Raw genomic sequence first — 20489 nt, forward strand, 5'->3', positions numbered from 1 at the left:
TCATTTGCTGTGATGGGCTTCCTCACAGTTTAGTTAGAAGGCTTATTGAAGAATATCTACATTGTTCTGAATGTGATGTTGGTTGCCTTGGTATAAAAGAAATGGAAAAACATGCTAAGAAAGTGCATGGAGGTAAAGTTTCATTCTACTACGAGTTTGATTGGGTTTTATTGTTAACTGGTGATGGACACTACGAGATGAACCTAGTTAAAAGTTTTATGGAACTAAATTGGGAGGTTTTCATGAAAAACTTTGCCCAAAAGATGGGATGGATAAGTGAAGCTGCACAGAAATCGGCTAAGAAATGTTCTGACAATCACAAAGCATGGCAAATGATCCTGACATTTCACATTGGCACAATGTGTGAACTTGTTATACCATATGTAGCATATAAAAAGGGAAGAAATGAAAACCCATCGGCAGAAGGATATTTAACTTATGTGAAGAAACAAGGATATAATTCCAATTATATGTACCTTTTTGAAATGATTTGCAAGTATACTCAGGGAATAGTAAATTTTCGAATGGCTACAAGGCGGAACAATTGGACCCTCCTACAATCTGCAAAATGGATGACTAAGGAACTGTTCCATGGTCGGAGTCATCCCAAGTACCAAGACATTGAGATATACGACCAATTTGTTCAGCATATTATGCCTGAAAAGGTTAACAGTTTGTTAGGTTAAATGCTACTATGTCAAAAACAGGACACCCTAGCAAAGGTCAGGGATACGACTTTATTTTAGAGGAAGAAAACAAATCTTTTAAGATATGGTTGAAGAGGGGAACTCCGACAGACAAAATGTGGTTCAGCACATGTAGAAATTACCAGTACTTGAAGCAAATAAGGGATCATGTGTTCTCACAAATTAAATCTCAAAGTATCACAGATGGTAGAAATATAAATCTTGATGAAGAAATATTCGAATGGAGGTTACAGCTAAGGAAAACAGGTTTCCTTTACAAATATGTTGCCTTGACATCCATATCTGGAGATATCCTGTGTCCAGATCTTTCAAAATTCACCTCAGATGCAAGCAGAAAACGATCATACCGAATTTTAGACATGCTTCTTCAACAGGAACCGCCATCTGATCCAACACTAAATTTCCCTGTATATGTTACTTATGCAGAGCAGGCAGAATACTCATCATTTCATAACTTGTGCATTAGAGACATTGATGTAAAGATCAAGGATGGTTTGGAACGTATCCAAGATGAGGAAGCTAAAAAACAATGGAGGAGTTTTTTCAAACAACAATAAAAAAGAAGAGGTGTTTGAAGGAGGACCATTTACATGTGCTACAAACAGTCAATGAAATAATAGAAAATCAAACCGAAATGACTATCCAACAACCTGACTGTAATGATAATGATAATGACGTTCTAGATGAGGGATTTTCTGTTTAATTAAGTGGTAAGTGAAAATTAACTATTTATAAGTCTTTTTTTTTTTAATTATTTCAGATTTCGGAAAAGAAAATACTCCACAATCAATGCCAGTACCAGAAGATCATTTGTATCCCCTCATTTTTGATCATCTTGACATTACAGACATTACAGATATCACAGATATTGCTGGAGTCCATGGTGATTTATTACACCCCCGCTTATTTAATCAGTTCATAAAATTATAATATAAAGATATTTGTTTGAGTAATCAATGGTAATAGTTACTAGAAAAAATACATTGACGTTTTTCTGAACAATTTTATTATCAATAGAAATTTATTGAAAAATGCACAGATCTGGGAAAACGCAACAAATGCAGCGATATGCTCAAGAGAACAAACTAAGTTGAAAATGGCAATCATAAAAATATAAAGCAGAGACAAATTGGTCACAATGCACATTCACCACATGCATCTTAAATTTTCCTTGAAAAATCATAAGGTTTTTATTGCTTTTAAGCGGGATATTAAGGTATCACAATTTCCATCTTCGCTAGCCAAGGGTTCCAATTCCACCTACTCCTCTTGTAGGAGTGGACAGATTAGAACCCTTGGCTAGTGAAGATGCACAAGTGCAGGATATTCTGATCTCATTTCATTGCTAACTTTATTTTTGTTTGGGGATTTGAGGTTGCAGATTCGGAGGAAAAATGTTTTGACCCAATCATCACAAGAAATTTGAAATATTTTGCAATCAACTTGGAAGTTATAAATCAGTCCTATCTTATTATAATTCTATTTCAGTTTCATCAGAATTGGTACATAGTTCCAGCAGTGCACATGTAGAAGCTTCAACATGTTCAATAGGTAATATATTTAAAGTCAAAATTTTCTAAAACTGTGAGTCTGTCAAAAAAAGAATGATTAATATAGATTTTCTTGTTTGTATTCTTTTTGAGACAGAAATTATCTATGAGGGACAATCTTCCACAATATTCATGCAATGATCCTTTTATTGTATGGGAATATATTGCACGCTATATATTTAACATTGACGTCTATACAAAAAAACAACATATCAACAGTGATAGCCAAATTATTTGATTACAAGAAAAAAATTACTTTTAGCATGTTACACTTTCATAACGAAAATGCTCAACTCTGATTTTAGTTCTGCATTTTTTTATTTTGAAAATATACTGTGAAAGTGTTATTATTTTATTTGACAGGTAGCATCATCACACCACCACCATCCTCATCACATTCATCATATGCTGATCATGATTATGATCCATCTCTTAGAACTGTCCCCTGTACTTCCAAAATTGGGTAAGAAGAACTGTTTTAAGCATCATATCAATGTGCAATACAAGCAGACTTTGTGCTCAAGGAAAAACATACATTCGAACTCCTATAAAAACCAGGAGTGAACCCAGGTGCTTCGGAAGGGTAAGCAGTTCCTGCTCTGTCAACAGCACCCGTCGTGAGGTTAACAAAGTCAATCCGATATGTGTCACAATCAGGATAGGAACAAGACATGTTTATGACAATGGAAGCATGTATAATGTCATTTGTGTCACTGTTACATTGTAACGGTCAAATAATTCGTGATGACGACCGTAAAACTTCCGCAATGAAGAAGCCAGCCATTCCCTGACAAAACCCTGACTGAGCAGTTTTTGTGATAACAGCAACCCTCTCTCTAGAAAGTCATGATAAGTAATACATGCTCTAGAGTGACGGATAAGCTGAGAAATGTAAACACCATATGCTGGTAAAGCTGGTATGTTGCCACTAAGGAAAGGGAAATTGACAATGGGAAAGTTGAAGTCATCACACTTATTGTATAACTTAGTTATGAGATATCCCTCGTGGTCAGTTTCGAGAAATAAATCCAAATATGAAGTTGACTTTGGTGTGTCTGTTGTGTCCTTAATTTCAAGTTCAATAGGATACTAGTAGACAGATGAGATGTTAAAAGTCTTGAAATCTGTTGTTATTCAAGGACAAACGTCATCTATGTAACGGAAAGTGAAATTAAAGGATAGGGCTAGTTTCTACCCAGCTAACAATTTTACGTCATAATTACGTCGTGACAATGTCATGTTTTCGTCGCATTGACGTCAGGTTATTACGTTGTATTTACGTAAAAGTGTATGGTTTTCTTGACGTTGTCACAACGTCGTACATTAACGTTGTGGTGACGTAAATTTACGTTTCTACAACGTTATTCCTGACATTACAACAACGTTTATATCACGTTATGTCGATGTTGTCACAACGTCATACATCAACGTTGTGGTGACGTAAAATTACGTTTCTACAACGTTATTCCTGACATTACAACAACGCCGTTTATATCACGTTATCGCAACATCATACATTAACGTTGTGGTGACGTAAAACGTAAAATTACGTTTCTACAACGTTAATATCACATTATGTCGACGTAATATACTTGCACTTTTATATTATGCTTTATAATTGGTCAAAAAATGATCGTATATACACACACATAGTATCAACTGTGTTTGGGACCATGAGGTGACCCCTAGATGATATATGTTGGTGTTATTCTCTGAAGGAATTCGTATATTCTGCATCATCATCTTTTTTTTGTGTAGCTTCAATCGAATTACTGTTTCAGCAATTGTGATATAACAGAAATGAATCCTAGGGCCATCTATAGCTGGGTGGCTGCCTATTCGTATGCAGTTCTTGATAGTACTTGTAAAAATAATATGCATTTGTCATATATGTTACTCTATAACAGGGATGTTGCCCTAGTCTCTTTAACCCGTCTTTAATTGCTGTCTATACGATATGGGATTTGCCCATTGTTGAAGGCAGTACATTGACCTCTATAGTTATTTTCTGTGTCGTTTGGTCTCTTGTGGAGAGTCTCGTTGGCAATCATAGTACCACATCTTCTTTTTTTATATTCAATTTATTTCATCGTAGTATACATTTCTCATTAAGCATGTTCACGTTCTGAATATAATATCTGGCTAGCTAAATACCCACCCATGAAAGTTATAAAAAAAAGTTTATGAAAAGTAAATAATGCCTGCAAATGTTTGCACCTGTCCTAAGTCAGGAATCTGATGTACAGTAGTTGCCGTTTGTTTATGTAATTTATACGCGTTTCTCGTTTCTCGTTTTTTTAAAATTTTATATAGATTAGACCGTTGGTTTTCTCGTTTGAATGGTTTTACAATAGTAATTTTGGGGCCCTTTATAGTTTGTTGTTCGGTGTGAGCCAAGGCTCCGTGTTGAAGGCCGTACATTGACCTAAAATGGTTTACTTTTTTTAAATTGTTATTTGGACGGAGAGTTGTCTCATTGGCACTCACACAACATCTTCCTATATCTGTATATCAACAAGTGAAGAATTGATCGTTAACTTTGTTTATTTTAAATGTTCTCCTGGGTCCCTGGTAGTGGTATTTCCGGAGCTGCTGCAATTATCCTCTTAACAGTTGGTTCCTGCAATGACAATACAAAAACTTATTTGTACAAAAAGTTAAATTGTAATTATTCTAGGTCAAACATTATTGCAAATAAATACTAGATCTATGTAGCTGTGTGTAAGACGTGGCTTTCCAAATCTCCTTGAAAAACACATAAACCACATAATTATATATTCAGTTAAATTTAATGTAACCCATAATTTATTGTCCCAAAAGAGTATCTTGATCTTCACAATGTTAGTTACAAATGCATATCTATAAGGCCACCCTTAAAAAATTGTTTGTTTGGCATTGCCGACCCACACTATCAGCAGGTGGGTAGGTAGGTAGGGATTTTTTTTTTTTTACATTTAAAAGCTTTATACATGTAAATCATGAAGTCTCTAGATCAATGTTGTCTAAAGCATTGCAGCATTGTTGTGTGTACAGAACAAGACAAAATTTTAGGCCTAATAACAATTTCGTACTGAATTAAAAAAACAAAACAACATAGAATACAAACAATAATAATTTTGGGAATATTCCAATATAGGTTGCACTATACGGGGAAATAAGGATATTCTTACCTTATAGCGTGTTCCGCCTGGTTTTGGTGGTGTATGTTTTAGGGTTTCCCCAATCAATTCTTCAATATCTGATGTCCTTGCTGAGGGGTACATGTAGTTCTTCATGTAAGACTCTACAAAAATTGACATTGATAAAATTTGCATAGTGATATTAAATATAATTTTAAAATAAACCGTAGACTGTCAGGGAGCAACAATTTAACTTCAAGGAGGGTCATGGCTTTTGCTTGAGTCAGTGAAGTGCAAACAATTTTATTTAATTTTTCAACGATATCAATCAAATTATTTTTTTAAGAAATTAAGTCTAACACTATAAGGTATGGGTGGAATCTGGATTCAGAATATGTTTTGTCCTGTACTCGAACAGAATATTTTGTTTCATCAATTTGGAAATCTTAAGAAAAAACTCCATGACCCCCCCCCCCCCCCTTTTTTTTTTATAGTTACAAAAAAAAAATGTAAATGGTGGTTCCCTAATTTCAAAGGCAAATTCGGTATTTTCATTAAATATTTATGAGTTTGAAGCTATAATATTGATTTTGTTAGATGGCATAATGATTTATCATTTATCAAATTAAATACACAGCTTTTTTACATTTTTTATTACTTTTTACATTATGACATATTCCAATCTTCATTGTGACTGATATATCTTTTTAAACTCCACAAAGAACCGGTAAAAAAACCAAATTCACAGTATTGTCAGCGCCGGCAAAATAGCCATTACTTTTGAATTATGCTATAGCTATTTATAGCTTGCTTTTAATCGAGATATTATAATCATATCATAACTACTGTTTCACCGGCAAATAAGCCACTGCCAAAATATAAAAAAACAAGAGTGCACACGCTGAAATGTCTCGCCTTCTATACTAATCATTGATATTATGTTGATAGTCCTAAGTATAAAGCTAAGCTTTATTACAACTGTCACATAAACTTAACATTAACCAAGATAACTAAACAAAGACCAATGAACCTTGAAAAAGAGGTCCAGGTCAGATGAACCATGCCAGGCAGACAGGTACAGCTAACAATGCTTCTATACAACATATATAGTTGACACATTACTTATAGTTTAAGAAAAATAGACCAAAACACAAAAACTTAACACTGTGCAATGAACCGTGAAAATGAGGTCACGGTTAAATAAAACCTGCTCGACTGACATAAAGATCATAAAATATTTCCATACACCAAATATAGTTGACCTATGGCATATAGCATTAGATAAAAAGACCAAAACTCAAAAACTTAACTCTGACCACTGAACCATGAAAATGAGGTCAAGGTCACATGACATCTGCCCGCTAGAAATGTACACTTAACAAACATTCCATACAACAAATATAGTAGACCTATTGCATATGGTATGAGAAAAACAGACCAAAACACAAAAATTTAACTATAACCACTGAACCATGAAAATGAGGTCAAGGTCAGATGACACCTGCCAGTTGGACATGTACACCTTACAGTCCTTCCATACACCGAATATACTAGCCCTATTGCTTATAGTATCTGAGATATGGACTTGACCACCAAAACTTAACCTTGTTCACTAATCCATGAAATGAGGTCGAGGTAAAGTGAAAACTGTCTGACAGACACGAAGACCTTGCAAGGTACGCACATATCAAATATAGTTATCCTATTACTTATAATAAGAGAGAATTCAACATTACAAAAAATTTGAACTTTTTTTTCAAGTGGTCACTGAACCATGAAAATGAGGTCAAGGACATTGGACATGTGACTGACGGAAACTTCGTAACATGAAGTATCTATATACAAAGTATGAAGCATCCAGGTCTTCCACCTTCTAAAATATAAAGCTTTTAAGAAGTGAGCTAACGCCGCCGCCGTAGCCGCCGCCGGATCACTATCCCTATGTCGAGCTTTCTGCAACAAAAGTTGCAGGCTCGACAAAAAAATCTATATTTAACGAGAAGACCTCATTTTTGGTGTCGCTTCTCTCCTTTCCACAATAAATTAATCAACACGCCTCTGTGTCCTATAGGTACAGTGCATAGTCGCATTTGTCATCCATTCATATGATTATTCAGATTGAGTTATTTTGGGAGAAAAACGAGAAAAAAGGCATCTGGATAATGTCCCGTCATTGGACAAAATTTTAAGTCAGATTAGACTTCCGGTTTGCGTTTTTCTGTATACTTTGAACATACATATACAAAGAATAAAGTGTATTTTCAGAATTCTATCTGCTATCATTTTGAAGTTTACTATCCACGGCGGTTATAGAGTTTATTAAATAGAGAGGGTCTGTATACTATATCAATGACCACCATGGATCTAAGTAAACTTAAAATTGAAAGTAAATACACTATATTTATATAGTAATGAATGTTCATAATATACAGATAAGCGCTAAAAATATTCATGTGAACTTTTGATACCTTTTCTGAAATTCTCCAGTCATTAAATCTTTTACAAAATTCATTGATTACAAAAAAAAAGAAGATGTGGTATGATTGCCATGTTCAGACAACTCTCCACAAGAAACCAATATGACACAGAAATTAACAACTACAGGTCACCGTACGACCTTCAACAACGAGCAAAGCCCATACCGCATACTCAGCTTCAAAAGGCCCCTAACTGACAATGTAAAACAATTCAAACCAGAAAACTAGCGGCCTTATTTATGTACAAAAAGTGAACGAAAAACAAATATGTAACACATAAACAAACGAAAACCACTGAATTACAGGCTCCTTACTTAAATGTTCATAACATACTAAATGAAAACTATGTTCATATTGAAATTGATAGAAAACCAAAAATTGGGAATTTTGGAAATAAAGGAGGAGGGATAAAAAAAAAAAAAAAGCATTTTCCTGTCCCAAATAACCTATATATATGACTTATGATACTTTTGCTGAAATTCTCCAGTCATTCAATATTTTACAAAATTCTTCCAACAACACTTTACATACATTAAACTACGCTCTGAATGCCCGCGATTTCGCGGGTGTGTTCTAGTATAATTGAAAATTATGACCATAAATGTATGTTTTACATTTACAAATTTGCCATATATATGTTCCAGACCATTGAGTATTTGGACCGTACGAGTGCGGTCCGGACCGTATATACGTATACTCGTACGGTCCGACCATACGCGTGCGGTCGGACCGTATGAGAATACGCGTATGGTCCAGTACGAGCTGACCTAATGTTATTGGATCATATGGTTTACATTTAGACAACCATTATCACAATCTTTATTTTTAGTATTACAAATTGTTATTATTACAATTAGATGGACATATTTTTTTTGCGTTGAAATGTGTGCGGTTCATGCATGTTCCCTTGCATTTACATTTTTGTTTCTAAAATTGCTAAATAGTATCCTCCCACATTATGTTTTCTTCAGATATCTTCAATTTCAGTGATCATATAATAACTCAATTAATGTATATCCTGGTCGACATGTTAAGACATACAAGAAATGGACAGATTTATTTAGCGCGAATTTTTTAAATAATTAAAATAAGTTTTTATTTCAATTACAATTATATTAGTTCTACCGTATGAGTATTTTGAAAAAGTAAGCATCCGGTCCAAAAACTCATAGATACAGTCTGGAACATATATTATATAATACAGATTAATCGTTGACTATTTATTCAGTCATTATATACATATAATAATAATAATTAAAGGAGTAGTGGTATGATGTTTTGGTAAATTATATTGTCCCTTGCAAAAATAAATAATTATAGATAATAATTTATTTTATTAAAGTGTCACATACTCGTCTACTGATGTTATACATACAGATAATATTATATAATATACATTGCACAATAGTACTAAGATAAGACAAATACCCAGCCTACATAGGCTTATGAGACACTATATATATACAAATATATACCTATTTAACAAATACAAATTATATATATACAAATATATACCTATTTAACAAATACAAATTGTAAAACATAGATAAATGTCAAAAATGTTTAAAATTATCCGGATTTTTCAAATAATGATAAAAATTAAAATATGTAATTAAAAAAACATAACCTTAATTTAAAAACAGAAATATAAATATAAAAAAGAAGATGTGGTATGAATGCCAATGAGACAACTCTCCGCAAGAGACCAAAATGACACAGAAATTAAAAACTATAAAGTTGATTTTTGTAAAAAAATCTTTTGTATTTATTCATACTAAATTTTTATCAGTTCTTTAGTTTATGAGTTCAATGCACAAGACTTTATATTGTAAATACACTTCGAGTTATTTTCAAGGTATGCCATCACTGTGTCTGTGTATAAAGTTAACATGACATGGCAAATACATACCACTGATAGCTCGCTATCCTGACCTCAATTAGAATCAAATTAGCTACACGTGTCTAAGGTTTCTGCAGACGAAATTAGCAAAAGTTTTTTGTAAAAATAATTTATAAAGCAAGAGTACAACAAAATTTAATTTCATATCTATCATGTCTCTCTTCTAAAATGGTTTTATGTATTACATCATGCACGTGTTGTAAAACCAGAATAGTGGTGCGATAAATTATCGGGTTTTCTACATGCTGATATCGTAAAAGTATCAGCCCCGAGGCACAATGTGAACCTTTTTGATAAGCGGCTGATATTTTCCGACATATATACGAAGAAAACCGTAAGAAGAAAAAACAACAGTTAAAAAATACAGATAAATGTACTTACGTTGGATCTTAGTGCAGTGGCTTGGTGAATGGCGTTTATTTTGAATATGACGTCATCACTTAAATAGCGTCACAACTAAAAGCCATAACAACGGAACCAAAATCGGAAACGTTACGGTATTTCCGTATCTTTTTTTAACATGAATAATTCGTACAGACTTCGTCCCCTTTCACAGGTAATGGCTGCCTCATATCAAATATTGTTCATTAGTTCTACCAATACAAACAAGACAAATTAAATCTAGTACATAAAAAAAGAAGAACTTTTGCTATTGTAAATTTTAGGGATGTCGACAATTACGTTGCTACAATGTTTTAATTACGTGATTTATTTGATCGATGTTCAGTACATATTGCAATTATTTTTTATTATTTTTTTTTATTATTACGATGTTTTATTGATGACAAAAACATGGTTCCTCTTTTACAATAGCGTAAAAATCAACTTAACACTTTATCGACCAAAAATATGACGACGTTGCTATAACGTCACATATACGTGACAGATGCGTCGCAATATGACATTGCAACAACGTAATATAAACGTTATTAAAAACAATAATTACGTTGTCCTGACGTCGGTTCTACGTCGTATCTGACGTGACGTAAAATTGCATTCTCACAACGTTGCAACAACGTCGTACTAACGTAACGTCAGCCATGACCTTCCAGCGACCAATACATAACGTCGCAAGGACGTCATGTGTTTACTGGGTACTTATCTACATGTTCACATAATTGATGCAATTAATTGTTAAGAAAAGATGATATAATATCATTAACCCATGTTAAGATCTGGATTTATTTATTTTTTTACAAATACAGGTTTTTGATATTTTTTACAACTAAAGGTTCAAGACAGCCTGAATCACTCATCTTTTCTGTAAAATGTTCTGAAATAAAGTTATTGGAATGAAATAATATGATTGATTTTCACTATTTTTTCAGGATCTCCAACAATGATAGGTGATCCTATAGTAGAACCACTAGCAGAGATTCATGTAGATGAAAATGAAAAAGCTGGCATGTCAAAAGGGAAGCACTAAATTAATTCCTAGTTCTTCGGATTCACTAGCTACCTAAATTTGAAGATTGTGAAAAAAAAACCCATTATTTTGGCCTTTTACATTTTCTTTGAGGTTTTTCCCTTCATTTCACAACAATTTACACTTTGAAAAATAAAATTGATCACAGGTGGTCATGTTTAAAATACATGATATACTTAAGTTAGCTTGGTACTAAAATGAAATAATCCCTAAATATTAAACAGGTCCTGTCCAAATACATTTTAGCGACATAAGTAAAATCTAGCAAAAATTGTGATCCAGTACTTTCACAGTATGATGTTTATTATTCTAATAATATTTGTTTGTAACAATGGATGTGATTGGCTATCCTTTTACTAAAAATTCACGATTGTCTTGCCGTAACTAAGCTGCAGCCTTTCACACAGCCACCATTTTGAAATGATTAAATCCAAATGCAATATTTCTGCCACTTTGGCAAAACAAATGAATTTCATACTTTGAATTATACCTTTTGTGAGATTTCATGAACATTTGAAGCTACGTGTCGCTAGGTAAACTCAATTTGCGACAGCAAAGCTTAAAATACAATACAATTATCTTCCCAGTTTGCATAATTATCTCCCATTTGCCAGAGTTGTCTTTCATTACTATAGGTATATTGTATAGAGGAGACTTTTCTCTATATAAGCTAGTATTATTTACGGTTACCTACTGAAAAGAGAAGATAACTCTGCAAATGGGAGATAACATATGTTAACCGAAAAGAGGGAACAGCTAAATTAAGCTTTAGTTTATTATCTCCCTTTGCTGTTTTAATGAAATACCAGAATATCTTTGTCATCCTTTCTCTGTGCATATCGCAATCTGGTGAATAAACTAAATAAAATATTGATGCATGCATTGCCATATTAACGTTTTCTGGTCTGTGCGTCCGTTCGTCCGTCTGTCCTGTGTCAGATATTTTCGGTCAAGGTAGATTTTGATGAAGTTGAAGTCCAATCAACTTGAGACTTAGTACACATGATCCCTATGATATGATCTTTCTAATTTTAATGCCAAATTAGAGTTTTGACCCCAATTTCACGGTCCACTGAACATAGAAAATGATAGTGCGAGTAGGGCATCCGTGTACTATGGACACATTCTTGTTTTACTTTCTTTTAATGGTCCAATAAAAATCTACAGTAGATACATATCAAAGGAATTTAAACATTTTTATACACAATTTTTCAGAAGTGTTATATAATATGATAAAGATGCATTTCACAGAAATAACCAAGATAGAGACATTTAAGGTAAATTATGACAAAGGGGGATAGCTAAAACATATTTGGACCGAACCTGTTAAATATGTCTTTCTATTTTTCAGATACCAAAAGAGATGGAAGAACTGGGCGGTTTGCCGTTAAATCTGGGACGCCAGAACAGATGAAAAGAAGGAGACAGATGGCTGACAGAAAAACATTTATTAGAAATGTGGACTCCCTAATGGAGAAGGTTACAAAGTTTGGGGAGGATCATGATGAGTCAGAATATTTCTTAGTTGTGAAGCACAAAAATGAGGTGCATTATACTGGCTCTACAAATTTACTTGATAATTTTAAATCAAATAATGTTATAATGTCATTTAATGATACAATGTTCCATGCTAATCAGGAATCTATAATTCAAAGGCTAAATAAAGCCAAAATACTGAAAACTGCAGTGCAGCCATCCCCAACAAAAGGTCCTGATCAGATGGGATTTCTGCCTGGACAAAATGTCAGACAATCCCAGCTGATCAACCTACAGCTGCTGGATATTCAGTCACCTCCTGAGGAAGATCATGTCAGCGTACAGTCAATGAAGAAGAGAATATTTACTAGAAAGAAAAGACAATTACAAAAACCCAAACCAGTAGAAGTGGAAGGAAGTAATAGAGGGAGATGTAGGGGAAGAGGGAGAGGGAGAGGTAGAGGGCGATGTAGAGAGGTTGACTAAATATCCAGCAGCTGTAGTATATCAGTTATCTATGCTTAAAGCCGTGGGTATTGATATTGTACCACCCTGAAGCACTTTTGTGCAGCCTGAGGCGTAGCCGAAGGTTGTACAGTTGTGCTGAAGGGTGGTACAATCTCAATTACCATGGCTATAAGGGTAATTAACAGATTTATCCCCGGCTTGGCTTCAATACGGAAAGTACATGCATCATAAATGAAATGTAAGCGACGCAATTCCAACGTCTTTTTCATTACGCGTTGAAATAAATATGATAGTTATGCAGAAAATACAACCATTTACAGGTCGAGGATGTACCTTTGGTACAATCCTCAGAGTACCATAGTTTTACGTCATTTTACATTAGATTTTGGCTGTACATTGATGTCTTCTTTTTTAGCGCGAATATGTAACTTCGACAACGTCATAGTTCCCCCATAGCTAAGTTCTGTAGCTCTTAAGGTCCTTTTTTTGTGGACCATATAGCTACGGATCTGACCCGTTTAAAAACTTGCGATTTTGCGACCCAGGCTTGAGTCGCACTTTGTGTACTGATAACAAATTCACTTATATTTCTGGAGTTCCATGAGGATTTATTTTATTATTTCAGTTCAGAATGGCCTGAATTTAAACATCTTCTGTAAATTTGTGTGAAATAACTTTAACATGGTATAATGTTGAAATAAATATTATGGAAAAGCAACAACAGGGAGTATTGTAACACGAGGTTCAGAAGCCTGGATAATCTTAATAATGTGAAAAAATTACTTGTTTTACGCAAAATATTGTGTAGTCTTTACATTGACAACGTACATGACGTAAATAAGACCTCCCCACAAAGCTGCTTACCAACATCCAGGGGCCATGGGTTTTGAACCAACGTGTCGACAGCCAATCAACAGCTGACATTTATTCCAAGCCGGGGATAATACCTTTTACACCCCCCTTACAAGAGTAAATGAGAGTTTGATTACTAAAGTAAAACTAAGCATAAAAATGTTATTGCAATAGTGTCTTCCAGCTTCAAAGTCTACTATATGGATTGCTGCTAGAGTTAAGATACCACAGCACATGTCCTAGACCTCTGCTACTGTGGTATCTCAACACTATCAATCCAGATTAAGATAAAGATTTGTTTCCTTAGTATTTTTCTCCAATTATTTATATCAAAGATATATATTTATTATAAACTTCTACTTGTTATTTTTCTGTGATATTATGTACCAAATGAATACTCTTGTTGCAAATTAATATTGTTTCTTTTAAGTCTAGTCAACTGGTCAACTACTTGTTGTATTGATAGATATATATAGAAATTTGCATTTTTATCATGTTTTGATTTTAAAACCTGTGTCGTCAAAGACCAAAGCAGGACTAGAATTTGCTCGCTGCTCTCCATGTGGTTACCATCTCGGATGTTTTATTTAGTACAACATGAGCTTTGTCATCAATTGACTGTTTATATGTATGCATATTATTTATAAACATTGAAATACAAATATGCAGAATGCTTTGTAAATCCATACCATTTTTATGTGAAAATCTTTGAGTGTGTCTATATTTGCCATAAACATTTCATGGTTCAAATTACCGTCCCTCTGTCCATCCGTCCACATTTAAACTTTTGCCATATTTTTCTTCGCTCCAACTGATCTGATCAATTTCAAATTTGGTATACAGCTTTATATATATGTACCATAAAATGTATTAAAGTGATTTTTGTTGCCCTCAGATATCAACTTCATGTTTCGTGGAACTTTGAATTATCCAGTATATATAACGATAGACAAAAGTGGGGCATGATTGGGGGTATGCTTAGCACGACTTGCATACAACTAATGTTGTTTTGGTGTTTTTTTAATTATTTGTTATCTTTTATTGTTAGCTATTTTTACCAATTTTTGGCCTTTTCTTTTGGTTAAATTATGAAATCTTATTGAGGTCTTATAAAATAAACTCCTGAAGCTTGATATATTTGTTGTAGCATAACACACATTCTTTATAAGACTAATGCTCAAATTTATTCCTAAGATGAAATGAAGATTTCATGGCTATTTTATCTTTATAATGTTTTCCATTTATGGTAGGATCCTCAACTGATATTATACAGTATAAATTAGTTTGCTCAGCCAATGAAATTTGATGTTACATATCAAATTAAGTTATAGCAGTTATGTTTTATTTGTTACATGTGTTTCCTTTAATTTGTGATCTTTTTCTATGTTAACTGTTCATTTATTCCATTGTTGGGAGTTCAAGAAAATAAAACTTTAAACAAATGTCAGATTTCAACTTTTTTATTGGAAGTAATAAAGTTTATGCAGAAAGCCTTGCATCAAGATCCTGGAATGGAATGCAGTTTTCTAGAACTCTCATGGCTTCTCTGAAGTGTGATTTATTTATCAAAATGAAATAATCACAACTAAGTTCAGCTCCTCCACCAGGTATATCAAATATCCTGTTTGTCCTGTGGAATCTTTGGTGTGAGGGGGGATTGCGACTCGGAGCAGCCATGCCAGTATACCTGCAAATCACTTTTTTGGCCATTTGCGTCTGGAGAGCTGTTTAAATGCCTTGCATACATTAGCTGGTACTCTTCCTACTGGCATTCCTACGAATGAAAAAAGAAAACACATTTTATCATTTTTTAATTAGAACATAGAGGTGAAGTGTAAGGTGATGTCGTGTAAAAAATCTGAATTAAAAAATAAATAATACAAATAGGTGGAACACATACCAGAACATAAAAATTGGGTAAATTTATAATAAATAACATTTCGAGGTCACTGCCTGATTTTCAACAGGTGGAACCCACACCAAGTAGCAGATTACTGACAATCTGAACAGGGGCAATACCGTTGGTGGGGTAAAACATGTCTAATTGGATCCAGATCATTCCCATATCTGTATGATTAAAAATGAAATAAGATAGAAATTAACCACAAACCATATTTTGTGTAATCTGTAACCAATCGCAACTCAAAAAATGTTCAACCACTATTATTAAAACTCATATCGTGCATACTGAGGATGTGTATATAATGGAGAATTGACTATATTAGTTTTTACAAGTTCAACTTAGTAATTTAAAAATAATATATCATGTTTATCATGTTTATACTGATAGCAATTAGCAATATGACGGTAACGCATGCAGGTCCTGACATGTAATTTACATGTTCTACTTGTCCCTGCCATTTCTAGATTGATCAATGAATTCTATGTTCAACACCCTCCCCTTCATATGCCCTGAAGTCGTGAGATATAATGTGATGGCCAGCCGGCTTCGATTTTTTTTTTAAATTGGTTGAATGTCTGCCAGTCTGCCAAACTGATCGTTGGGGTGGGAAGGAGGGGTTGTTATCTGAACTCCCATGAAATAAAATGTGTAATCCCGAATTTCCCATTGAAATAAATATTTGATTCGCGATTACCGAACAATATAGAGGGGGGAGAGGGGGGAGATGGGGGGGGGGGGTAACCAGTAATCAAATAATCATTAAAATATTTGGACATTGTAATTATCAAGTTTTTGGTCGTTGTCCTTAGGTTTTCAGTTGTAACAGAGACTTAACAATGCATCTAAGACTCTGGTTGTAATCATTAAACTTGCTACAAAATTGATAATCAAATAATCAAAAAGGGGGTCTGGGAATCAAATAACCATATAAAATGCCCTTTGTAATCAAATAATCAAAAATAAAATGCCCTGGTAATCAAGAAACCCCTGACATGCAGCCCTCAGAAATGGGTGATCCCTAATCGCGATAAGGGTTTTCTCGAATTCCCTGGCTTTAAAACGCTCCATCCCTCTGTCCTTCAATAGTGATGACAGTATTAAACAAGATCAAATTGATTTGCATTGTGTTGACATACCTGCCAGCTGCCTCAAAGGTCGTTCATTGCTTCCCTCTGGCAGCTGGTTAAGAACATGTTCCGGTAAATCCACTAAGTCTGGAATCTTTACCAAGACAGCATTCTCATCATACCGGTTGTTGTTTTCTATTTCTATATTTAAGTCTATGTTTATTGGTGGTCGTATATGGAAAGCATGGTATCTTTTGATGTTCCATGAAATCTTAACCAAATGTTCATCGTCAGCAGCTTGCATATTTAATGAATGGTAAACTTTGGTTAAACTCGTATAAAAAGAACTGTGCTTATTTAGCAGCTAATTCAACAACTATGTGCATAACCATAAATAAAAGAAGATGGTTTCACCGTCTTCAAAGGTACCTTTTTTTACCAGAGACTGGTTTATCCGTCTTATGAGTTTATAAATGATAAAAGACCGTTTTTCCGTCTACAGCATGTTTGTTTTGGATAAGATGGAAAAACTGTCTAGTGAATTTGACAAAATATTAAGGACAGTTTTTCCGTCTTGTTTATTTCAATTCAATATAAGATGGAAAATCCGTCTTTAAAACTGAGGATGGACATTCCATCTTATGTAAATTAGACGGATAGCCGTCTTGGAACTGACTGCTTACGCACTACAACCATTTTACAAATTTAACTTTAATATAATAATCGGCTTTCTGGTTCTCAACGGATATATTCTCTGGATTGGTTCTGACAAAGGTAGTTCACTGTCTTGTTGTTTCAGTTGTAGATATTGTGCCGGTTGCTCCGTTGGTTCATCCGGAATTATCTCTAGTTCAACTGTTTTGTCATTTTAAATTTTTTCTCCCAGTTTATCGTTAAAGTCTGAGTTTTGTATCTGGTCGGCATGACGTTTCCAGATACTGTTGGGCGAAACTTCTACCTGGTAATTTAACGGTCCTTCACGTTTGGTTACAAGTCAACTTGTTAATTTATCTGGTCCAAGGTAATCACGTTCGACTACTGTTCCTTTCTCTAAATTATCGCAAAGTCTCTTTTGTCGGTTTAACTGAATTTTCATCTGCTTTTCTTGAACTTGTCTTTTAATGTCTGGTTTAGTTAAGGCCAGTCTGTTTCGTAAATTTCTACCCACAAATAAATTAGCAGGTGTTTCATTCGTTGTAGTATGGGGAGTATTGCGATATACAAACAGAGAATTTGCTATTTTTTTATTCAAATCTGCATTTTCTCCTCGCATTGCCTTCAAGCTGGTTTGAAAGTCTGAACAAAAGGTTCCGCGAGTCCGTTTGTTGCAGGATGGTGAGGTGCGCTCTTTATTTGAGTTATTCCATTCATTTAAGTTAAGTTGTGAAGTTTTGCAGATACGACTTGTGGTCCGTTATCACTTACTATTTGTTCTGGCAATCTTGCTCTAGCAAATATAGTCCTTATAACTCGAATTGTGTGTGTTGAAGTGGTACTTTTTATCGGTTTAACTTCAGGCCATTTAGAGTTCCCATCATTCTGCCTGGCATTCTTCTTAACTGCTTTCTTTTTTACATTTTCTCACAGGGCTTGAGTGGCTTTTACTTGTTTACACGCGAATCCATGTCTTCTTGAGGGTATCGCCTCTGCTTTAGCGTCGATACACGTCTTTTCGGTGCTAACTACCCGTTATAAGTCAGAAATATGACAGTTGTTACCTATTTGTTCTATGTTTTAGCTATTTGGTTGAAATTTAAATTTGAATTTGACTAGTTATCATATATTAAAGAATCAGAATTTAACAATATAAAATAATATATACCTTAACTGTGTAGTCTGCGCTTGTAACTTTTACTGTCTGTGTCTATGGTTTGATAGTGGAACTGTTGGGTTATCTTCTGGTATGTCACATATTGACTTATCTGCTATAGAATGGGATGTCGAAAGAACGGTCTACTTCTATTAGAAGGGTCTTCATCAATAATCTGCAATAAAATACAGTATTGAATTACATGCACATGCAAACATTACGGATAGCTAACCTTTTTCATGTTTAGATGTCGTGTGCCTTTTTAACAAATCGCTTCCAAGTCTCCAGTATGTGGAGATATCCATCCCTGTTAGGAAGTTGAAAAATTGATTCAAAGTCTTGTTACAGGATTAGATCGCACATGTGATTGTGCCGGTCGGGAGAAGACCAAGAGATCATATTTCATTTACCTAAACATCCTTAGGGAAACGAGCCAAAAAATAAAAGATAACCTTTTGCTGCTAATGTAGGTTCTTACATCTTCCAGCATGTTTGACAGGTGATCTAAAGTATAGATGTTTTGACATCTAAAAAGCCTTGCATCAAGATCCTGGAATGGAATGCAGTTTTCTTGAACTCTCATGGCTTCTCTGAAGTGTGATTTATTTATCAAAATGAAATAATCACAACTAAGTTCAGCTCCTCCACCAGGTATATCAAATATCCTGTTTGTCCTGTGGAATCTTTGGTGTGAGGGGGATTGCGACTCGGAGCAGCCATGCCAGTATACAGTACTTGCAACCTTAGACGTTACTATTTCAGCGATCAGTCAGCGGTCATCGATCAGTCACCGATCAGTCAAGTTCGCGTCAAACTCACGTCAGCAATCCGTCAGACTTATAGTAAAAGTAATTGACTGATCGGACTGATCGGACGGATAGTACCGATCGACCTTGATGACGGATTGAACTTTAATACGTCACATGATAAACTAATACAAATTACGGAATCTTAGTCTCGTTTAATCTAATTAAAATGGCGACTCTTGAAAATCGAACGTTCAATGATACATTTTGTTTATTAATTATTTAGCAAAGTTTTATGAATTGAAATGAAAAGAAATGTACAGATAAAACCTAAATTAAAATATCATCATTAAAGAATGGTCTTTTTCGTTTTATTTAGGTTATATATTTTCAAAACCGGCGAGTTCTAATAAAAACGGTTTCCACATCGCGATTTTTATTTCATTATTTTCCAAACATTCTCGGGAAAAACAAAATGAAAGAATCAGTTATTGAAAAATGTAGTCTATTTTTTTCAATATTCTAAATATTTGTATCCTTATCATCATACAATTCTTAAAAAAAACTTATCATAATCACGGACTTTCTATATTCTCGTCACAATCGAGGCATTTAAAATAACAAATTACAAAAATAACTGCTGTATTTTTTTACAAGAAATAGAAATAATTCTAAACAATGCAAACAACATTACATTATATTTTTCTGAAAGTCTTTTTTTTATAAAAAAAGATAACTACTCCTAAACAATAAAAAGTACAAAAATCCAATGTTGGTAAACATAAATATATTCCTTAAAAAGAAAGAAATAAGCATATTTATTCTTGAATAATTCACATTTTCTACAAAAAACATATGTAAATCATTTATAATAACTGATTGCAATTGAAATTACAATATTTTCCAATATGAGAAGAAATATTTGCATTTTTGCCAACACGTACAAAAAAAATAATATCTCTTTCCTTAAAGTAAACATAATTTATGA

The 20489-nt window shown here is 33.9% G+C and overlaps 1 long non-coding RNA gene across 1 annotated transcript; it reads right to left on the reverse strand.

Moving 5' to 3' along the window:
- Window positions 1–4783: 4783 nt before the first annotated feature.
- Window positions 4784–10236, reverse strand: LOC139495455 (uncharacterized). The gene is made up of 3 exons (XR_011657347.1): window positions 10135–10236; window positions 5428–5540; window positions 4784–4877 (listed from the first exon to the last, which is right to left on the reverse strand). It is a non-coding gene; the product is annotated as an uncharacterized lncRNA (long non-coding RNA).
- Between the last annotated feature and the right edge of the window lie 10253 nt (window positions 10237–20489).

The sequence above is a fragment of the Mytilus edulis genome, chromosome 11 (assembly GCF_963676685.1).
Source record: "Mytilus edulis chromosome 11, xbMytEdul2.2, whole genome shotgun sequence".
Classification (NCBI taxonomy): Eukaryota; Metazoa; Mollusca; class Bivalvia; order Mytilida; family Mytilidae; genus Mytilus; species Mytilus edulis.